Below are 19,089 nucleotides of genomic sequence, written 5' to 3' on the forward strand. Positions count from 1 at the left end.
ATCTGTCGTATGTTAAAATTTTATATATGCTAATAACATTGATTACTGTGTTCTCTGTTCTGTTCCACTAATTTATTTAAAATACCAGTAATACATATTCATTCGAATGTAGTGACTTGATAGCATATTCTCATAGCTGGTAAGTCTTTTCTCCCTCCACCATTCTTACTTTTTAAATATATGTTTGGAGTTATTCTTTGATTTGAACTTTTTAAGATCCTTTATTTACTTCTAACCCAAAGACTCTAAATAGTTATCTAGTAAAGTATTTCTCCTCCAGTCTTTATACTTTTATTATAGATTCACAAGCAGTTATTCTTCCACATAAACATTAAGGCAATTCATTTAATTCTAATCCCGTCGGGGATTCTAGCTGGAATTACATTATATTTATATAGTAAATTTTGGAGAATTGACATTTTAGTGATAGTAAGCCTTTTTAATATCAAATCTTCTCATTCAAGAATATATGTCCTTTCATTTCTTTAAATTTGTTTGTTTTCAAATGATTTCATAGTTTTATTTGAATGTTTCTTTGTCATTTTTGTTAAATTTATCACTATCATGGTTTTGCATCTACTATAAATGGAATATTTTCTCTATTTCAGCTTCTTAATGTTTTTTGTTTGTTTGTTTTTTGGCGTAGGAAGGTGTTTTTATTATAGCACAGGGACAGGACCATGGGCAGAAAGAGCTGTATGGGGATTGTGAGGAGTAACAGGTTCTATACCCTTTAGTTAGTAGGAGTTAGGGATAGTCTGTAAGGAATTTGTGCATGTTAAAAGCAAGGTCTCCAGGATGTTGGAGGGCTTGCTATTATTAAGATAAGTTTGCTTTAGTCTTCAGTGAAACATCAACAGTAAGGCAGCCATGAGTTCCTTGAGGAATGTCACACTCTGCATGTCTCAGGGATGTATCAGCGGGCTGCCAGTTTAAGGAGAATATTTTAGTGCATTTCTCTTGCCTTTGTTCTCCTTATCATTTATCTTGTGAACAATTTTGACCCTTAAATTTTTCAGGGTGCTGAGGGTGAAAGATTTTATCATCTGTAACTTTTTCCTGATGAATACGGGCGTAGAAATGTCCCTACCTAGGAGTCAACATTAGTCAGTTGGGGATATAGGAGTTATGAAAGGCAGAGACAGCTGAATCCAAGGTAGACAGCCTATATGAATCTTCTTGAGTAGAAAGGATCATCTGTCAGCTTGAAGTTATGGCACTGAAGGAGTCTTGGCACTGTGTGGAGAGACAATGGAAAAAAAAATGATTAAAATTATGAGAAAAAGAAGCCCAATAAAGAGATCTTTGATAGTTGACTAAAATCCTCCTCCAGGCCAGGAATTTAACCAATTATTAAAGGAGTGGGAGGGATTGTTTAAAATGCCAGTTTGAATATTTATATCTTTTAGCAATTCTGTTACATTTTTATGATAATCTGGAATATATACATAGCATTCTGTTTTTATGATGGCACATGTTCATCCTGTGCAACAGTTATAATATACCATTTTATTTTGGAGAAGTGCTTTATGAATGAGTTATTTCAATGTTTAATAATGTAATGCTATTTTAAGAGTCAGTTAAGGCTTTAACTGTGGAGCAGGTGGTGTTAGCCTTCATATAGACTGTTCTGTTTAGCAAGCAATCAGATAATTAATAAGAGGGACTTTCATGGGAACAAAAGAAAAATATAGGTTAGTGGATGGAGCAAATTACAAACCCAGTGTCTGAGTCTCCAGTACTGCCAGTGAGAAGATTTTCAGATGTCAGGTTTGAAGCATCCTCAGACAGACTGGGATCAGGCAGTAGGAATCAGATGAGTTTTTCTGGTTTGTAATTTAATAACTCTGGTGATCCTTTTGAATGGCCCATAGTGCAACAGGCACAAAGATTGTGTATATATGAGTTCTGTGGCAGTTGCTTTGAAACTACCCTCAAGTTGTCCAGCATCAGTTTTCAGGGCTTTAGGAACAAGAGCAGTTTTAATTAAGAGAATGGAAGAAGATTGGAAATCTTGGTACTTGTTGATAGAATAAAAAAAGACTATGGTTTTTATGTATTTGTCTTATATCCACCAACTTTATAAAGTTCTCATTAATTCTAGTAGTTTTTTACTAGTATCTCTTCGATTTTCTAGTTTTACAATTATACCACCTGGTCCAATACCCCTGAAAAAGAGTTCATCTGTTTTTTCCAGTGTTTATATCTGTTATTTTCTTGTCTTGTTCATATCTTTTTAAATTCATTTGAACTGAGACTGTATTAATGATGATGACATTGAGCATCCACATTTTCTTCCTGATCTTAATTGAAATTATTGGTGTTTTGCCACTTGGGATTATATTTGATGTTTTTGGTAAATACTTAATTTTAATTAACTATTTTACTTCTGTTTTAATTTTACTTAGATATTTTATATGAAATGCTTTTGGATTTTGTTAAGCACCTTTCAGCATCTGTCATTATAATAGTATGTCTTCCCCTTTAACCAGCTGGTAAAATGGATTAGTATTATTGAATTTCCTGATATTGAAGCATCTTTTGTCTCATGGAATAAGCCGTATACCATTTAGTTTTTGAATATATCATTTCCTGCATGGTTATATTTTATTTATAAATTTGGTACATATATATTGATAAGTGAGATTGGTTTATAAATTTTTCTTTATTAGGAGGCACTAATTTTATCAGAGTTTTGCCTTAAAATTAAGTGACTATCATAAATACTCTTGTTTTACTTTTATTTTATTTTATGTATTTATTTTTTAAAGATTTTATTTATTTGACAGAGAGAGATACAGCAAGAGAGGGAAACAAGCAGGGGGAGTAGAAGAGGGAGAAGCAGGCTTCCCCGGCAAGCAGGGAGCCTGATGTGGGGCTCGATCCCAGGACCCTGGGATCGTGACCTGAGCCAAAGGCAAACACTCAACAACTGAGCCACCCAAGTGCCCCATAAATACTCTTACTTTTAAATATTGCCTCTATCTGTGGTTAGGCCTAGTTTCTGATTTTTAATCTTGTCTATTTTTGTTTTATCTTTTATTATTTATCAAGCTTGCAGAACCTTTATTTTTTAGTCTTTTCAAAGAACTAGCCTTTGTATTTTTTTATGCTTTCCATTACTTTTATTTTCCATAACATTAATTTTTACTTCTATATTTGTTAATTTCCTATTCCTAGTTTCTTTTTGTTTGTATGTTTTTATTTTGCAGACTTCTGAAGGGAGTACTTAGTTCTTTTATTTCTCATCTTTTTTTTTATATAATAGTAAAAACATATAAGGTAATAAGTTTTCCTTTAAGTAAAATTTTCTCTATGTCATATTTTTAATATGAATTCTCCTTTTCAGTGCTGTCTAAATACTGTGTAATTTCTAATTTTTTTCTGTGGTGAAAGGGTTATCTAGGAGTATATTTCTTAATTTCTACGTAGTTAATTATTTGGGGAAGGAGTTACTTTCTTATTATTTAACTTGGGGGTATTCTGAGTAAGTAATGAGGTTTATAATACCTTTTTGAGTTTGTTAAGCTTGCCTTTATGTTGTGTACATGATCAAGTATTATAAATGTTCCTTAGAAATACAAAATAATTCTCAGCCTGATGGATATAAGTTTATTTCAGTTAAGTGTAAGATTATTGGGTTCTTTTATCTTAGACTATAGACGCTCTGACTTCTAGCTTTCAGTGCTGCAAATGAGAAGTCTACTGTAGCTCTGATCCTTTTTCATTTAAAGGTAACTCATTCTTTTTCCTGAAAGCTTTTGTTAGATTTTTCTTTTTCTTTTTTTTTTTCTCTTTTTTTCCATTGGGCCTCAGTTGGATCACTCATAATCCTTGGGTCATGACACATATATACTGGCTGGGACTTTATATATAATCTTGAATAGAAGGGTAATGCAGACATCCTTGTCTCATTCACAGTTTTATGAAAATATACTGCAGAATAACTTTGGAGTTTAAGCAGAAATTAAAATGAATGTAAAATAACTAAAGAATGACATTAAAAAACTATATTATCAAAACTTGTGGGGCACAGCCGAAGAGGTGTTTTGAGGGAGATGTATAGCTTTAAATAGGGATATAAAAAGGAAAGAACAAACTCAAAATACATAGAAGAAAAAATAATAATAAAAATAAGAGGCAATCAGTAAAATAGAAAACAAAAAGATGATAAAGAAGATAAGCAAAATAAAGCATTGATTTTTTTTTAAACTAACGAAGTAGACCTTTGACAAGTTTGGTCAGAAGATGAGAGAAAACACAAATGAAAAATACAAGCAATTAAAGAGGGGCAATGTCTACAGATAAAGAGTAAAAAAAATAAAATAAAAGTGGATGCTATTAACATTACACCAACAACTTTGAAATCTTAAATAAACATACTATTAGAAAAATACCTTACCCAGACTTACTCAAAGCAATTAAATGGTCCTATAACTACTAAAGAAATTGGATCAATGTCTTCTCACAGAGAAAAGACCAAATTTTTTTTCAAGTAAATTCTACCAACTTTCATGGAACAAAAGATCTTAATTTATACAGTCTTTTTTAAACAACTGAAAATTGGGGACTATTTCCCAAATAAGTCTACAAGGCCAAGGCAACACTGCTACCAAAATCAGACAAAGAAATATTAAAGGAATATTATAGGCCTATTTATATTATGAATGTCAGTGTAACAATTTCAACTGTATGATATTTGCAAAAATATTTTGAATCACCTAAGTGAATTACTTATTTATAAAATTAAATAAAGTTAAATAAACAAAAAATGTTAAATAAACTCTGAATGCCATGCTACTTATTTTAGACTTAAAAGAAGAGGACACATTTAAGATACATTTGCTAAAATGTGCATTTCACACTTATAAATAACTTTCTTCAAAATGCAAGGTTTTGGGGCACCTGGGTGGCACAATTGGTTTAGCATCTGACTCTTGGTTTTGGCTCAGGTTGTGATTTCAGGATTGTGAGATTGAGCCCTGCAGGGGTCTGTACTTAGTGTGGAGTCTGCTTGAGACTCTCTTCCTTTCCCTCTGCCCCAGCCCTTGTTACCCACACTGCCCCACCTTTCCCTCCCTTAAAAAAAAAAAAAATGCAATTTTCCTTCAAAACAAAGATTTTCATTTTTGCCTCTCTTTTATTTCATCCTTTTAATCTGGCTTAGAAAGTAACCAGTTTCTTTGAATATTATAATTTCTTAGAAGAACAGTAAAACATTAGAGAATGTGATATCTTATATTCTTTTAAGAAACTGTAATGTATATATGTTACCTAATCCCCTTACTTCCTCCTCTGGTCCTGAATACTGGTTGATCTTGGAATGAATTCTTAAAGTTTCTGTTGCTTGGTGCCAATTGTTTTTGGGTCAGCTCTTGGGAAAAATATATTTTAAAAATAGTCTGAAAAGTAAGAACCATGTTTGGCCACCTAGCCCTAGCATATTTAGAATATGTTATTATAGGAATGTGTTGCAGTTTTAAAAAATAGCAATGTATATTTTTAGAACAGAATACCAAATTCAGAAGGTGAATCAGATTTTAAGGTAAGAATCATTATTAACAAATGGGGAAAAGCAAAATTATGTGATAAGTGGCATAGGGATATCTAAAACAAAATAAATCAAATACTCAAAAATCAACCTCAAATTCAGTAAGAAAAAAATAACAGGATAAACTAGTACCAAAAAAAAAGGATACAGAACTTATCCAAATCATGGAGGGATAAAGCAACACTTTAAAAATTACAAAGGGTAAGATAGACAGATTTTGCCTTTAAAAAATATAAAATCTCTGACTTTAAAACTGCCAAACCTCTTTGTTTTGTTTACTGTTTCCTTTGCTGTGCAGAAGCTTTTGATCTTGATGAAGTCCCAAAAGTTCATTTTCGCTTTTGTTTCCTTTGACTTTGGAGACATATCTTGAAAGAAGTTGTGGCTGATATCGAAGAGGTAACTGCCTATGTTCTCCTCTATGATTCTGATGGATTCCTGTCTCACACTGAGGTCTTTTATCCATTTTGAGTTTATCTTTGTGTACGATGTAAGAGAATGGTCGAGTTTCATTCTTCTACATATAGCTGTCCAATTTTCCCAGCACCATTTATTGAAGAGACTGTCTTTTTTTCCACAGTATATTTTTTCCTGTTTTGTCGAAGATTATTTGACCATAGAGTTGAGGGTCCATATCTGGGCTCTCTACTCTGTTCCACTGGTCTATGTGTCTGACAGTACCATGCTGTCTTGGTGATCACAGCTTTGTAGTAAAGCTTGAAATCAGGTAACGTGATGCCCCCAGTTTTGTTTTTCTTTTTCAACATTTCCTTAGCAATTCGGGGTCTCTTCTGGTTCCATACAAATTTTAGGATTATTTGCTCCAGTTCTTTGAAAAATACTGGTGGAATTTTGATCGGAATGGCGTTAAAAGTATAGATTGCTCTAGGCAGTATAGACATCTTAACAATGTTTATTCTTCTGATCCAAGAGGATGGAATGGTCTTCCATCTTTTTGTGTCTTCTTCGATTTCTTTCATGAGTGTTATGTAGTTCCTCGTGTACAGATCCTTTACCTCTTTGGTTAGGATTATTTCCAGGTATCTTATGGTTCTTGGTGCTATAGTAAATGGAATTGATTCTCTAATTTCTCTTTCTGTATTTTCATTGTTAGTGTATAAGAAAGCAACTGATTTCTGTACATTGACTTTGTATCCTGCCAAACCACCTAAAGATAGAAGATGGACAATAAAATGTATCATATATGGTATGCAAAGAGTTACAATCTGTATCATATAAAGAATTTATTTAACTATGTGTGAAAACTCCCAAGACCACAAACAGGCAAATGGCTAAAAAACAGAAACAAACAGAGGAAATAAAATAAGCACAAAATGCTTGATCACTAATAATTAAATAAACAAAAAATTATCTTTTTAAAAAATTAGTACAGAGACTTCAATGATAAAGTTTCCCTTCATTTGATGACAATAATTATGTATTTTTATAACCCACAGAAATGTTTGTGATCAAGTAATCTCCTTATTGAGAATCTATGCTTGGGAAATGGAAGACAAAAAATTATTTATATGTAAAGATCATGTTTTTAATAGTGAATGATTAGAAATACTTTATCTGCAACATTAATGAAATGGGTAATAAATTATCATATACCATCACCTAGAACATTATCCAGACTTATAAAATGACAATATGAACATGGGGTATCAACATGGGAAATACTATAATTGTAATATTACATAGTAAAGAACTGACAAAATTATATGTACCTTACAATTAGGTCAAAATACATTTATTCATGAATGGAAACCAGAAAGCATCATGAAAATATTATTTTTATAAGTTTTAGGGTGATAAAAATATAAGTGATTCTTCCTCTCTTTTAAATTACTGTTATTTTAATTACCTTTCTTCAAAAATGAAAAAAAACTTTACACATCTTTTAAGATTTAGCTCACACTCCACTTCCTACATTAAAAAACCTCACCAAAACATTGTAGTACTAATTAGTCATGGTTTCTATACTCATTAAGACCTCACCTTCATTTAAGTACAGCTATATTCAAATCAAACGTGCAGCTAGAGACTCTGATCTGTTCAGTAGTGTATGTATAGGTTGTATAGTTATGGATGCAATATAAACTCATCTAAAGGACAGTGTAATTGCAGAGCAAAGTGGTGCATAATTTCAAGACTAAATTAGGGTTTCATTTCTGGTGCTGCTGAATAGGTTCACTTCATGGGTAACACCCGAACTATGTTAACAGAGAGAGAAAGCATGTTAAAAGGCTGTTACATCTCTCTTACTATTTAAAATTGGCAAGTCAGAGTGGACAGGATCGTTAAAGCTAATGATGACTCTAATGATCTCAACTAGTGATGACAAATAGAACTTCCTATGAAACTACCTATGAAGGGCACTGGGTTTGGGGGATTTTGTTTTGTTTATTCATTTGTTTGTTTTTACCACCACCGCCTACACACAATCTTATGCCCATGTTAGAAATTGTCAGAACATTTAGAAAAATGTTCATAAATGTACCTCTTGCTTTATCCACAAGTAGCCTTTTAGTGAACTGATTGTACCAGTGTATCCTTTTTTCGTAATTCATTTTTCCAAGATGGTTACAATGGTTTAAGAAAACTACAAGTGCAGGAGAGGCAGTCAAGTTTCTGTCTCAGGTCTTAGCAGTTTTGTATCACAAATCTGGTAAACTTTCTTGAGGTTTTTCTCAGGTGTCCTCACCTCCAGGGACCCAAACCTGCCCTCCTGTTCTCCTCTTCTCACTATTTTCTATTTGGGACCACCTGATTTTATTTCTGCCCACTGTCCATGAACCTAGTCATTAGCCTCTTCCCACACCTCACCTCTTGTCCCTGGGCTGACCATGCCTCTGAGTTTAACTTTATTTTTTCAACAAGTGTTTATTGGACATTGACCACATGTGGCCAACTGGCCTCATCGTTGCTTTGACTTCTGGCGTATAGGTATTCTTCAGCTCTTCATGGGTCTTCACAGGATTTCTGACTTCCTAACTCCATACTGGATGCATGTGCTGGCACTCTTTAACTTTAGCCATTCTTGACAGATATTTTTCTCTTCTATATTAAGAATAGACTACAAATTTCTTTAGCTCCAATTTTGTTGTCATTCAAATTATTTTTAGTTGTGCTTTTTCTGCCATCACATGGCATTTACTTTCATAATTTTCATGAACTTTAACACTCTTACTTTTTATTCTGCTTTCTTTTAAATGCATGCTTAATTTTTCTCTTACTAACCAATTAATGTCCTTAAGATTTTCTCCTTTCTTCATAATCATCATCTATAGCTTCTCCAACTTATTAATGTCTTTTCAGAAATCATGTCAACCATTTGTGAAGAAGCAAAACCAGCATATCACAGTAGATATCTTCTCCCCAGATAAATGACTGGATTAACATAATGGGCATAGCATTTTAAATTTTCTTTGGGCAAATTAAAATAAAGGCAGACTGATATATCATTCATCTCATAACTCTTTCTGTGTCTTATTTTTAAGAAATGTAATAATTTGCTCAAGGAAACAATAGATAGTATTTAAATTCATTTTTGATGATCACTATAAATGGTTTATTATTTATAATCCTAAATCCAGTTCTAAGCATTTGCATGGTGTATGATCCTTTCTATGAATCATTTTACTGGGCCTCCATTGCTGCAGAACTAGCTTTAAATGATAAGTGTCACAATACAGCTTCCTTTCTAGTACTAGTTGAACAACTTCCCTCCTGTATTCCTTGCCTAATTCTCTGCTCCACCTTCTGCCTTCCATTATTTCCTCAGAGCATTCATTCAGGCCCTATACTATATATTCTCCCTTGTCCTTCAATCAGCTTGTTATTATCCATGCTCTTAATAGTTTCTTATTCTCTTTTAGATTCTTTCTCTCATTAAATGAGCTAACATGTTATACAGTTGACCTTTGAACAACAGGTTTGAATTGCACAGGTCCACTTATATGCAGATTATTTTTCAGCAAATATTATTGGAAATATTTTTGGAGATTTGGGCCAATATGAAAAAACTCACGACAAACTGTATAGGCTAGAGATATTGCAAAAAATATGAAAGTTAGGTATGCCATGAATGCATAATAGATATAGATATACATACATAGACACTAGTCTGTTTTATCATTTACTACCATAAAATTTTATTACCATAAATGCACAAATCCATTATAAAAGATAAAATTTATCAAAACTACACATACAAACACAGACCATGTATTATCTTTTCATTTTTGATGTCTAGTGTTAGTAACACATATGACATCTACGGTCTCTTGTAGCATATAAGAAAATATTGAGGTGGGTACTGACAGATGCCCATTTTGCAAACAAATAATGTGAACTTATGGTATCAGTAAATACAAGTGCAGTACTGTAAATGTATTTTCTCTTCTTATGATTTTCTTAATGTTTTTTTCTTGCTTCATTGTAAGAATGTAGTATTAATGCATGTAACATATGAGATATGTGTTAATTGCCTGTTTATGTTATTGGTAAGGCTTCCGTTCAGCAATAAACTATTAGCAGTTAAGTTTGGGGGAAGTCAAAAGTTATATGCAGATTTTCAGGGGGTCAGTGCTTCTAGACCCCATGTTTTTCAAGGTCAATATACTTTTTTGACTGACTAAACATATTCATGTATTTGAATATGTTTTAGGTTCCACACGTGAGATCATACAGTATTTGTCTTTCTCTGTCTGACTTATTTCATTTAGCATAATTCCCCCAAGGTCCATCCCTGGCAAAATTTCATTCTTTTTTTATGACTGAGTAATACCACATTGTATATACGTACTGCATTTTCTTTATCCACTCATCCAGGAATGGGTACATAGGTTGCTTCCATATCTTAGCTATTATAAATAATGCTGCAATGAACATTGGGCTGCATATATTTTTTTAAGTTAGTGTTTTAATTTCTTCAGATAAATACCCAAAAGTGGAATTGCTGTACCACCTCATAGTTCTATTCTTAAATGTTTCAGGATGTCCATGCTGTTTTCCATAGTAGCTATACCGCCACTTTCCATTCTCATTGATAATACACAAGGGCTCCCTTTTCTCCTCTCAGTCTTACCAACAGTTGTTACCTCTTGTCTTTTTGATAATAACCATCTTAACAGGTGTGGAGTGATAGGTCAGTGTGGTTTGATTTGTATTTCCATAATGATTAGTGATGTTGAGTGCCTTTTCATGTGCCTGTTGACCATCTGTATATCTTCTTTAGAAAAATGGCTATTCAGATCCTCTGCCCACTTTTTAATCTGATTGTTTGCTTTATGGCTGTTGAGTTGTATGAGTTCTTTACATGTTTTGGATATTAATCTCTTATCAGATACATGATTTGCAAATGTTTTCTCCCATTTGGTACATTGCCTTTAAATTTTGTTGGTTGTTTCCTTTGCTATTTGGAAGGTTTTTAGTTTGATGTAGTCCTAATTGTTGATTTTTTGCTTTTATTGCCTTTGCTTTGGATATAAAATCTAAAGCATCATTGCCAAAACCAATATCAAAGAGGTTACCACCCATGTTTTCTAGGAGTGTTATGGCTTCAGGTCTTATATTCAAGTGTTTAATCCATTTTGAATTAATTTTTGTGTATGGTATGAGATAGTAGTACAGTTTCATTCTTTTGCATGTAGCTGTCCAGTTTACCCAGCACCATTTATTGAAAAGAGTGTCTTTTCCTTACCATCTATTCTTGGCTCTTTTGTTGTAAACTAATTGACCACAAATGTTTGGGTTTCTGTGCTCTCAGTTCTGTTCCATTGATCTATAAGTTTGTCTTTATGCCAATATGACAGTTTTGATTACCATAGCTTTGTAAGAAAGTTTGAAATTAGACAGCATGATGCTTTCAGCTTTGCTATTCTTTCTCAAGATTGCTTTAGCTCTTCAGAATCTTTTGTGGTTCTATACAAATTTTAGTTAGTTTCTTTTATTATTTTATTTCTGTGAAAAATGTTGATGGAATTTTAACAGGGATTGCACTGATACAGTTTTTTGGGGGTAATATGGGCATTTTAACAATATTAATTCCTCTAATCCATGAACACAGAATAACTTTTCATTTATTTGTGTCTCCTTCAGTTTCTTCCATTAATGTCTAATAGTTTTCAGTGTTCAGGCCTTTTACCTCCTTGGTTAAATTTATTCCTAGATATTTTATTCTTTTTGATGCAATTGCAAATGAAATTGTCTTCCTAATTTCTCTTTCTGATAGTTTGCTATTAGGGAGAAGCACAACAGCTTATTGCTTATTGACCTTGTATCCTGCAACATCTATTTGTTCTTAAAATTTTTGGTTTAGTCTTTAGGGTTTCCCATATATATAATATTATGTCATCTGCATATAATGACCATTTACTTCCCTTTTAATTTTGATGCCTATTTCTTTTTCTTGCTTAATGTCTCTGGTTAGGATTTCTAATACTCTTTTGGGTAAAGTAGCAAGAGTAGGCATCCTTGTCTTATTCCTGTATCTTAGAGAAAAAGCTTTCAGTGTTTCATCATTGAGTGTGGTATTAGCTGTGGGCTTGTCACATATGGTTTTACTATGTTGAAGTACTTTTCCTCCATACCTATTTTATTGAGAATTTTTACCATAAGTAGATGTTGAATTTTATCAAATGCTGTTTCTGTATCTGTTTAGATGATCATATTATTTTTATCCTTCATTTTGTTAATGTGGTGTATCACATAGATTTATTTGTGGACATTGAACCATCCTTGCATCCTTGGCCTAAATCCCACTTGATTAGGGTTTATGATCCTTTTTAATGTATGGTTCAATTTGGTTTGCTGGTATTTCATTGAGGATTTTTGCATCTGTGTTCATCAGGGATATTGGCCTATAAGTTTCTTTTCTTATAGTGTCCCTGTCTGGTTGATATCAGGGTAATGAGGGCCTAGTAAAAGGAGTTAGGAGAAATATTATACTTGCAATTTTAGACCTATGCTCACTATTATATCACTATTGTGTTCCCTTAAAAATAAAATTTATTTATATTCCCAATTCTCTTACTTTTAGAATTCACCTTTAGATAAACTTATCTTTCTCCATTTTAAAATATATAACTATCTCTGTTGTGTCTCTCCACTTACCCCCTACCAACATTTCCCACTAATGTTGTATTAAATGAAAGCATGTTGGGCCAAGAATCAGAAGATGATGACTAGACATTAGCCATGTGACTCTGACATGCCATTTCTCCCTGATGAGGGATGTCCACATCTAGGCAATGGATGGGTTGGACTAAGGCCTTGGAGACCCCTCTGGGTGATATTGTGCTGTAATTTGATTCTAACTCTGATGGCATTTGCTTGTTTCCAAAGTTAAATAAATGTTCTTATTTTTACATTTTTATTTTTTCTTTTAAATCACCATTAAATGATTTCAACTTTGATTCAGGTTTAGAGTTTTCATGATCATTTTTCTACATAAAAAATTTTAGCCTTGTTTTTTCCACATTTCCCTTTATCTTTTAAAATATAGACATTCAAAAATTGAAATTCAAGTGATAACTCTGGCCCATATAGTTTAATAGTGGTTTAAAAGTAGCAGCTATTAATAGCAGCTTAATTCTTTTTTTAAAAAAGATTATTTATTTATTTATTTATTTGACAGAGAGAGAGAGAGAGACAAAGATAGTGACAGAGAGCACAATCATGACCAATGAGCATGAGTAGGGAGAAGAGGGGAAGCAGGCTCCTGGCTGAGCAGGAAGCCTGATGTGGGGCTTGATCTCAGGTCCCTGAGATCATGACCTAGGCTGAAGGCAGATGCTTAACTGACTGAGCCACTCAGGTGCCCTATAGCAGCCTAATTCTTAATGTCAAAATTTAATCTTTTTCACAGGAAAGTAAGCATATAAAATTTTGAGGACTAAATTCTTGGCTCTTTTTTAAAGATTTATTTATGTAAGTTTTGTAATTTTATGTTTAGCTTACACTAACATAACCTCCAAAATGCACAATTTATCTAAATTGATAATACTCTTCTCAGAGGTCATTGTGACCCACAAATCAGTCCACTTAAATGATTTTCCTTTCACCTGGCAGGATAGAATGTCCTTTATTTTTTGTCAGTAGTCACAAATATTGGAAGATGGAGTTCAGATAAGTCATTTCAGCATTATCGTCTTTCCTAAAATTTATTTGACCAATTCCAAATTTATTCCAAGTGAGAAAACTTACATTATTTTTCAGTAAGCTTTTTGGTGTAATAAATAACACACAAATATTTTAATAAAGTTATTTTGCATATATTTTAACATCTTCATTGCATTTTTTAAAAATAGCCTTATCAAGAAATAATTTAAATACCATAAAATTCACCCATTTTAGGTGTACAGCTTAATAGTTTTCAGGATATTTATAGAAGTATATGACCACCATCAAAATCTAGAGCCTTTCTATCCTCCCAAAAACAAACATCATGGTCTTTAACAGTCACTACCTGTACCTTGCTTCCCTTCCCCCATCAATTATTAATTTACTTTCTGTCTCCATAGATTTACCTGGTATGGACATTTCATGTAAATAGAACCATATAATATGTAATCTTTCATATCTCACTTCTTTGACTTAGCATCTGTTGTAACATGTGGAAATGCTGTATTCCTTAATTAGTAGCTTCTCTATTAAGGTGAAAAATAGTCATAATGAGCAATGTGGCTCAGTTAAAAAAAATAGTGATCCAGCAGTCAAATACTTCTGCTTTCTGGCTCTGTAAAAACAGTCCTTTTAGAAGATTTTGGACAAATTATTAATTTCTTTGACTCAATTATTGCACCGGTAAAATGGAAATATGACCTATCTTAGAAATGGAAATGTGACCTGTCTTAGAGCTCTAACCTATCTTAGACCATTAAGAGAATTAAAAAAATAAAATGTAGGAACCCCTACAGAACTACACAAATACAGAATATTTAACTACATTTTAAGTTGGTTTTCCTGGTATAATAGTCATCCAAATTATTATACTTGAGCTAAAGTATTAGAATTTAAAAAGTACTCTTTTAATAATAAAGGAAAACTATGAATTTTAATTCCTGTTTGCCCAAAGGTCCATTTGCCTCCACTAATTTATATTCTAGTCAACCTTTGCTTTAACAATACTAGTTACTCTTTCACTCATGGACTCACCCAGGCACACAACCTACTGCTCATAGACATTTACAGATTATCCACTTTGTCTCGGCCAATAGCATGAGTAATAGCTATTCTGTCAGAATGAGAAATAAATGACCACCCCACATGCCCTGTGTCCAATGTCTCAGCTCTTACCAGCATCCCTCTCCTCCTTGCTAATCACTAATACTATCCTTACATCATTAAAAAATAAAAATCATTCCTACACGTTCAGGTAGCTTTCCTACAACAGTCTAAATAATAGCTAATATTCATGAATTACTAACCACGTGCCATGCACAATATAGTCACAGTGTACTCATTTATCATTACCCTCCTGCCCTCCTAGATTAATCACTTTTGTTATCTCCAGTTTACAGTTGAGTTTATCAAGGTTTAGAGGAATAAAGTCATTTGTCCAAAGCCACACAGTTACTAATGAGCACACCTGGAACCTGACTCTAGAACTGTGCTGCCAAAACTTGGGCTCTTAACTCTTAAATTCCACCACATGGGAGCATTAAAACATATATCTTGTTATCATTAATTTATGCTTCAGGAGAGCTATTGTACCAGACCATTTCCAGTACTGGTGATAAGCACAAGTTTCCATAAGGGGTAGGCAGAAGAGGTCTGGAGGACAGTAGACACCTAATGATAGGTTATGGGAACTCCTGATGGGTTATGTAATGGGTGATGAGATGGGTATGGGTATGGGTATGTTTTAGGCTACTTTAATATGATTCTTTTGTTTTCTGTTACCCAAATAAGCCATGTTCACTATTGATTGGGGAATCTCAACATTCAGAGGGAGTTCTAAACATTTAATGCATATCCTCCTAGACCCTCTGTCTTGAATATATTTTTTATAAGAATAGAATAATAGAGTTTTATAATCTCCAGTCTCCCATTTCCTCTCTTCTGAAAATTTTCCATGTCAAAGTATTCTTGGTATTTTGATTTAGGGTGAATCATAACTTATTTAACTGTATCCTAGTTTTGGATGGTTGTTTTCACTTTTTTTCTATTAAAATATTGTGATACATATCCTTATAGTAAATCTTTTCACATATCTGAGTGTTGCCTTATCATCTCTTTTGTCTTCAAATTATAAACTGTCTTTGTTTTTTTGTTTGACGCTTTTAAATTACGTAATTGGGTGGTAGAATTTGTTTAATGCAATTAGCACAAAGTATGAAAGCAATCTTTTGAAGAAATTCTTGCCCTTTGCCTATTTTCCTGCCATCCCAGCACAGCAAGGGGAAGGAGGGTAGCAAGAATCAGAGCCCTGTGTGGTTGACCATGTACTTCATCTCTTTCATAGTCTTGCATAAAACTGTCCTGCATATAGAAATCTCTGTAAGCATTCTGATTGTGAAACACACTGATTCATTAAAGAAACGGATGTTTATATGGTTATATGACTCTATTTGAAAATGTCTTAAGTATTTTTAGATCTAAACTTCTCTATCTTCCATGTATTCATTTCCTTTATTATTAAACCTAAGTATTTTTCTTTTTATCCCATAAATATTTTTAGCTAATACTGTTGTGTTCATAGTAGGTCCCTGTCCATATCGATTACTAGTATTTTCTAGTCTTGAAAAAAAAATCTCATTAAAATATGTATGTATGATTTATGAATTATATGTACAAATTTTCAGAAAACAGTACTATTCTAAAGTATTCAGTAGTTTCTAAATCCATTAGGATTATTCCTATGAGATAAATGATGTTATTTGTTTGCCAGTTGAGAGAGAGAGTAGTTTTAATCAGGGTAAAAACATTAGAATTAAGCTCCTCTTATCTTATCCATCCATAATTTGTAATATTTCATAAGTGCCCCATAAGTTAGAATTTCTATTTCCATGTTATATTGGATTAGTTTAATGTTTAGAATAAACTACAGTGAAGGTTTAGAAGCACTTTTTTTTGCATTCTGAAGTAAATTTTTGATTCTTAGTATTAGAATGTAATTCACTTCCAAATTTTAAATATCTGATTATCTCCTTAGCATGATTTAATGCATATTCCTATTCTCTCCTACCCATACACACCTAGAGAAATAATTTTCTGGGTTTAATATAACTACATCTGGAATGAATTACAACTTTTTAGATATATATCCACACCTGTTCTAGCATCTGATGTATTAAAATCTCCAAATGTTATTTCAGTCCTTTCTGGCATTATGTGGAAAATGTTAATGTACATCAAGTATACTTGTTGCAAAATAGATGTGAATCAAACCTCTGAAACATAAACCCTAAAATGAAATGAATTTTCTAAGTGGCTGTATCACCATCTGAGCTTTGTAAAATGTTTGCTAAAGTTAAAATATGTTAATTTGCAATTGATACAGTTGAATACTCATTATAGAATTTTCTTCTATTATTGGTATATATTCTTACATCTGCCAAGGTTTCCCCTGTTAATGCTCATTTAAAAAAATTTCAGTGAGATCTTACTTTTGTAAAAGTCTAAGTTCATTAAACTATAGTGTAATAATGTATACATATAAATATCCTCTAAATGCAGCATACTGAGTATGTTCATTCACATCAGTTATATCTGATCAAAAATCCCACAATTTCAGCCATATAATTAACCATCTAGCTAAATAAAGTCATTTAAAATATTGGAGAAATAAAACTAGTTTAGGATTAAAGGAGTTATTGATTTGTTATCTAAAACATTATTCATCATCTTGAAGGCAGAAGGAGGCACTTCATTATAATTTCTCTAATGACAGGGGAATATATCCTATTGGTATTTATGGACTGAATCCAGTTTGCATGGACCCTACCTATAACAGAGTAGATATTCAATGAGTGTCTAGTGAAATAAAATTACCTATTTATAAGAAAGTTTGCATTTAATGCTAAGATACATATTAGATATTATCAATGAAAACTGCACAACTCTTTCTGTTCCATGTCTTTTAAACCCTAGATACATAAATTTAAGCATTTAATTGTAGGCATTCTTATTTCTTCTATCTAAACATTTCATTTATTCATTCAACAATTATTTTTTGAATACCTTCCATGTCTCAAATACTATGAATATAACAGATAAGGTTTCTGCTCTTGCAGAATTTATATTCTAGTGACTTTGTATTTTGAAGATTAAATTAGTGTAATGCACATAGAATGACATGCCTGGTAAAGTAGGTACTCAGCACTTAGTTCTGATGATGATGATGAAAGACACCTTATATATGTTATTCAAAGCCATGAGACTAGATGAGATCCACTAGAGAGAAAATGCACATAGAGAAAAGGGCTACAAACTGAACCCTGGAGTGTTCTATGAATAAGGATCCTCAACAGAGACTGAGAAACAATTAGCCAATGAAGTGGGAAGAAACTAGAGAGTATAGTTTAATGGAGACAAGAGGAGTGTTTCAAAGAGGAAGTAAACAGTTGTGTCAAATGCTGCTAAAAGGTTGAATTATAAAGAACAGAGAATTGAATTTTGGAATTGCCAGGATAGTATGTCATTCATAACTTTAAAAAGAGCTATTTCAGATGAACATAGGGGAAGGGACGGAAAATAAAGTAAGATTAAAGACAAAGAGAGATTTAAAAAATTAAAAAAAAAAAGAGGGAGGCAAAGCTTAGGAGACTCTTAACCATAGGAAACAAACTGAGGGTTGCTGGAGGGGAGGCTGGTGGGGGGATGGAGTAACTGGGTGATGGGCGTTAATGATGTAATGAGCACTGGGTATGATATGCAACTGATGAATCACTAAATTCTATGCATGAAACTAATAATGCACTATATATTAACTAACTAGAAATTAAATAAAATCTTTTAAAAAATTTTTAAAAAAGAGCTATTTTCTGTGGAGGAGTGAAGAAGAAAGCTCGATTGGAGTAGATAGAAAAGAGACTGGGGGAAATAAGTCAAATCATGAAAAGAGAGACAGGAATGACTAAGAAGTATAAAATGAGATGACCAGCTTCAATAGTGAGCAGAGAACTGCAGATTAAACCAACAATGAGACACTATCTTGCACCCTGTGGATTGACCAAAAAAAAAAAAAAAAAGTAAATAGCTCTTTCTGATAAGTATTAGGAAAGCAGGGGCCTTCATTTAGTGAGGTGGAAATGTACATTGGTGCCTCCATCCTGGGAACCCTTTGGCATTAATTAAGTGTGTGTATGCCTGTGGCCTCATAAGTTTGTTTTGGGGACATGCTGCAGAAAAACTCCCCCATAAGTACTCAAGAAGAGGGGTAAAAACTTTTGTCACAGGATTATTTATGGTGACACAAGTTTCAAGCAACCAGGTTCCATCACTATAGGCCTAGATCAGTAAAAAGTGACATGTACACACATTAGATATTACATGACAGTCCGAAAGAAATGAATCACATTTATATATGG

The 19,089-nt window shown here is 32.8% G+C and overlaps 1 protein-coding gene across 5 annotated transcripts in view; it reads left to right on the forward strand.

Annotated features, from left to right (window-relative positions):
• Positions 1–19,089, forward strand: part of LEKR1 (leucine, glutamate and lysine rich 1) — a 184,839-nt gene that overhangs the window by 99,175 nt on the left and 66,575 nt on the right. The gene's annotated exons all lie outside the window — the stretch shown is intronic.

Source organism: Lontra canadensis, unplaced genomic scaffold (genome assembly GCF_010015895.1).
Source record: "Lontra canadensis isolate GAN:19392208 unplaced genomic scaffold, GSC_riverotter_1.0 scaffold6, whole genome shotgun sequence".
Lineage (NCBI taxonomy): Eukaryota > Metazoa > Chordata > Mammalia > Carnivora > Mustelidae > Lontra > Lontra canadensis.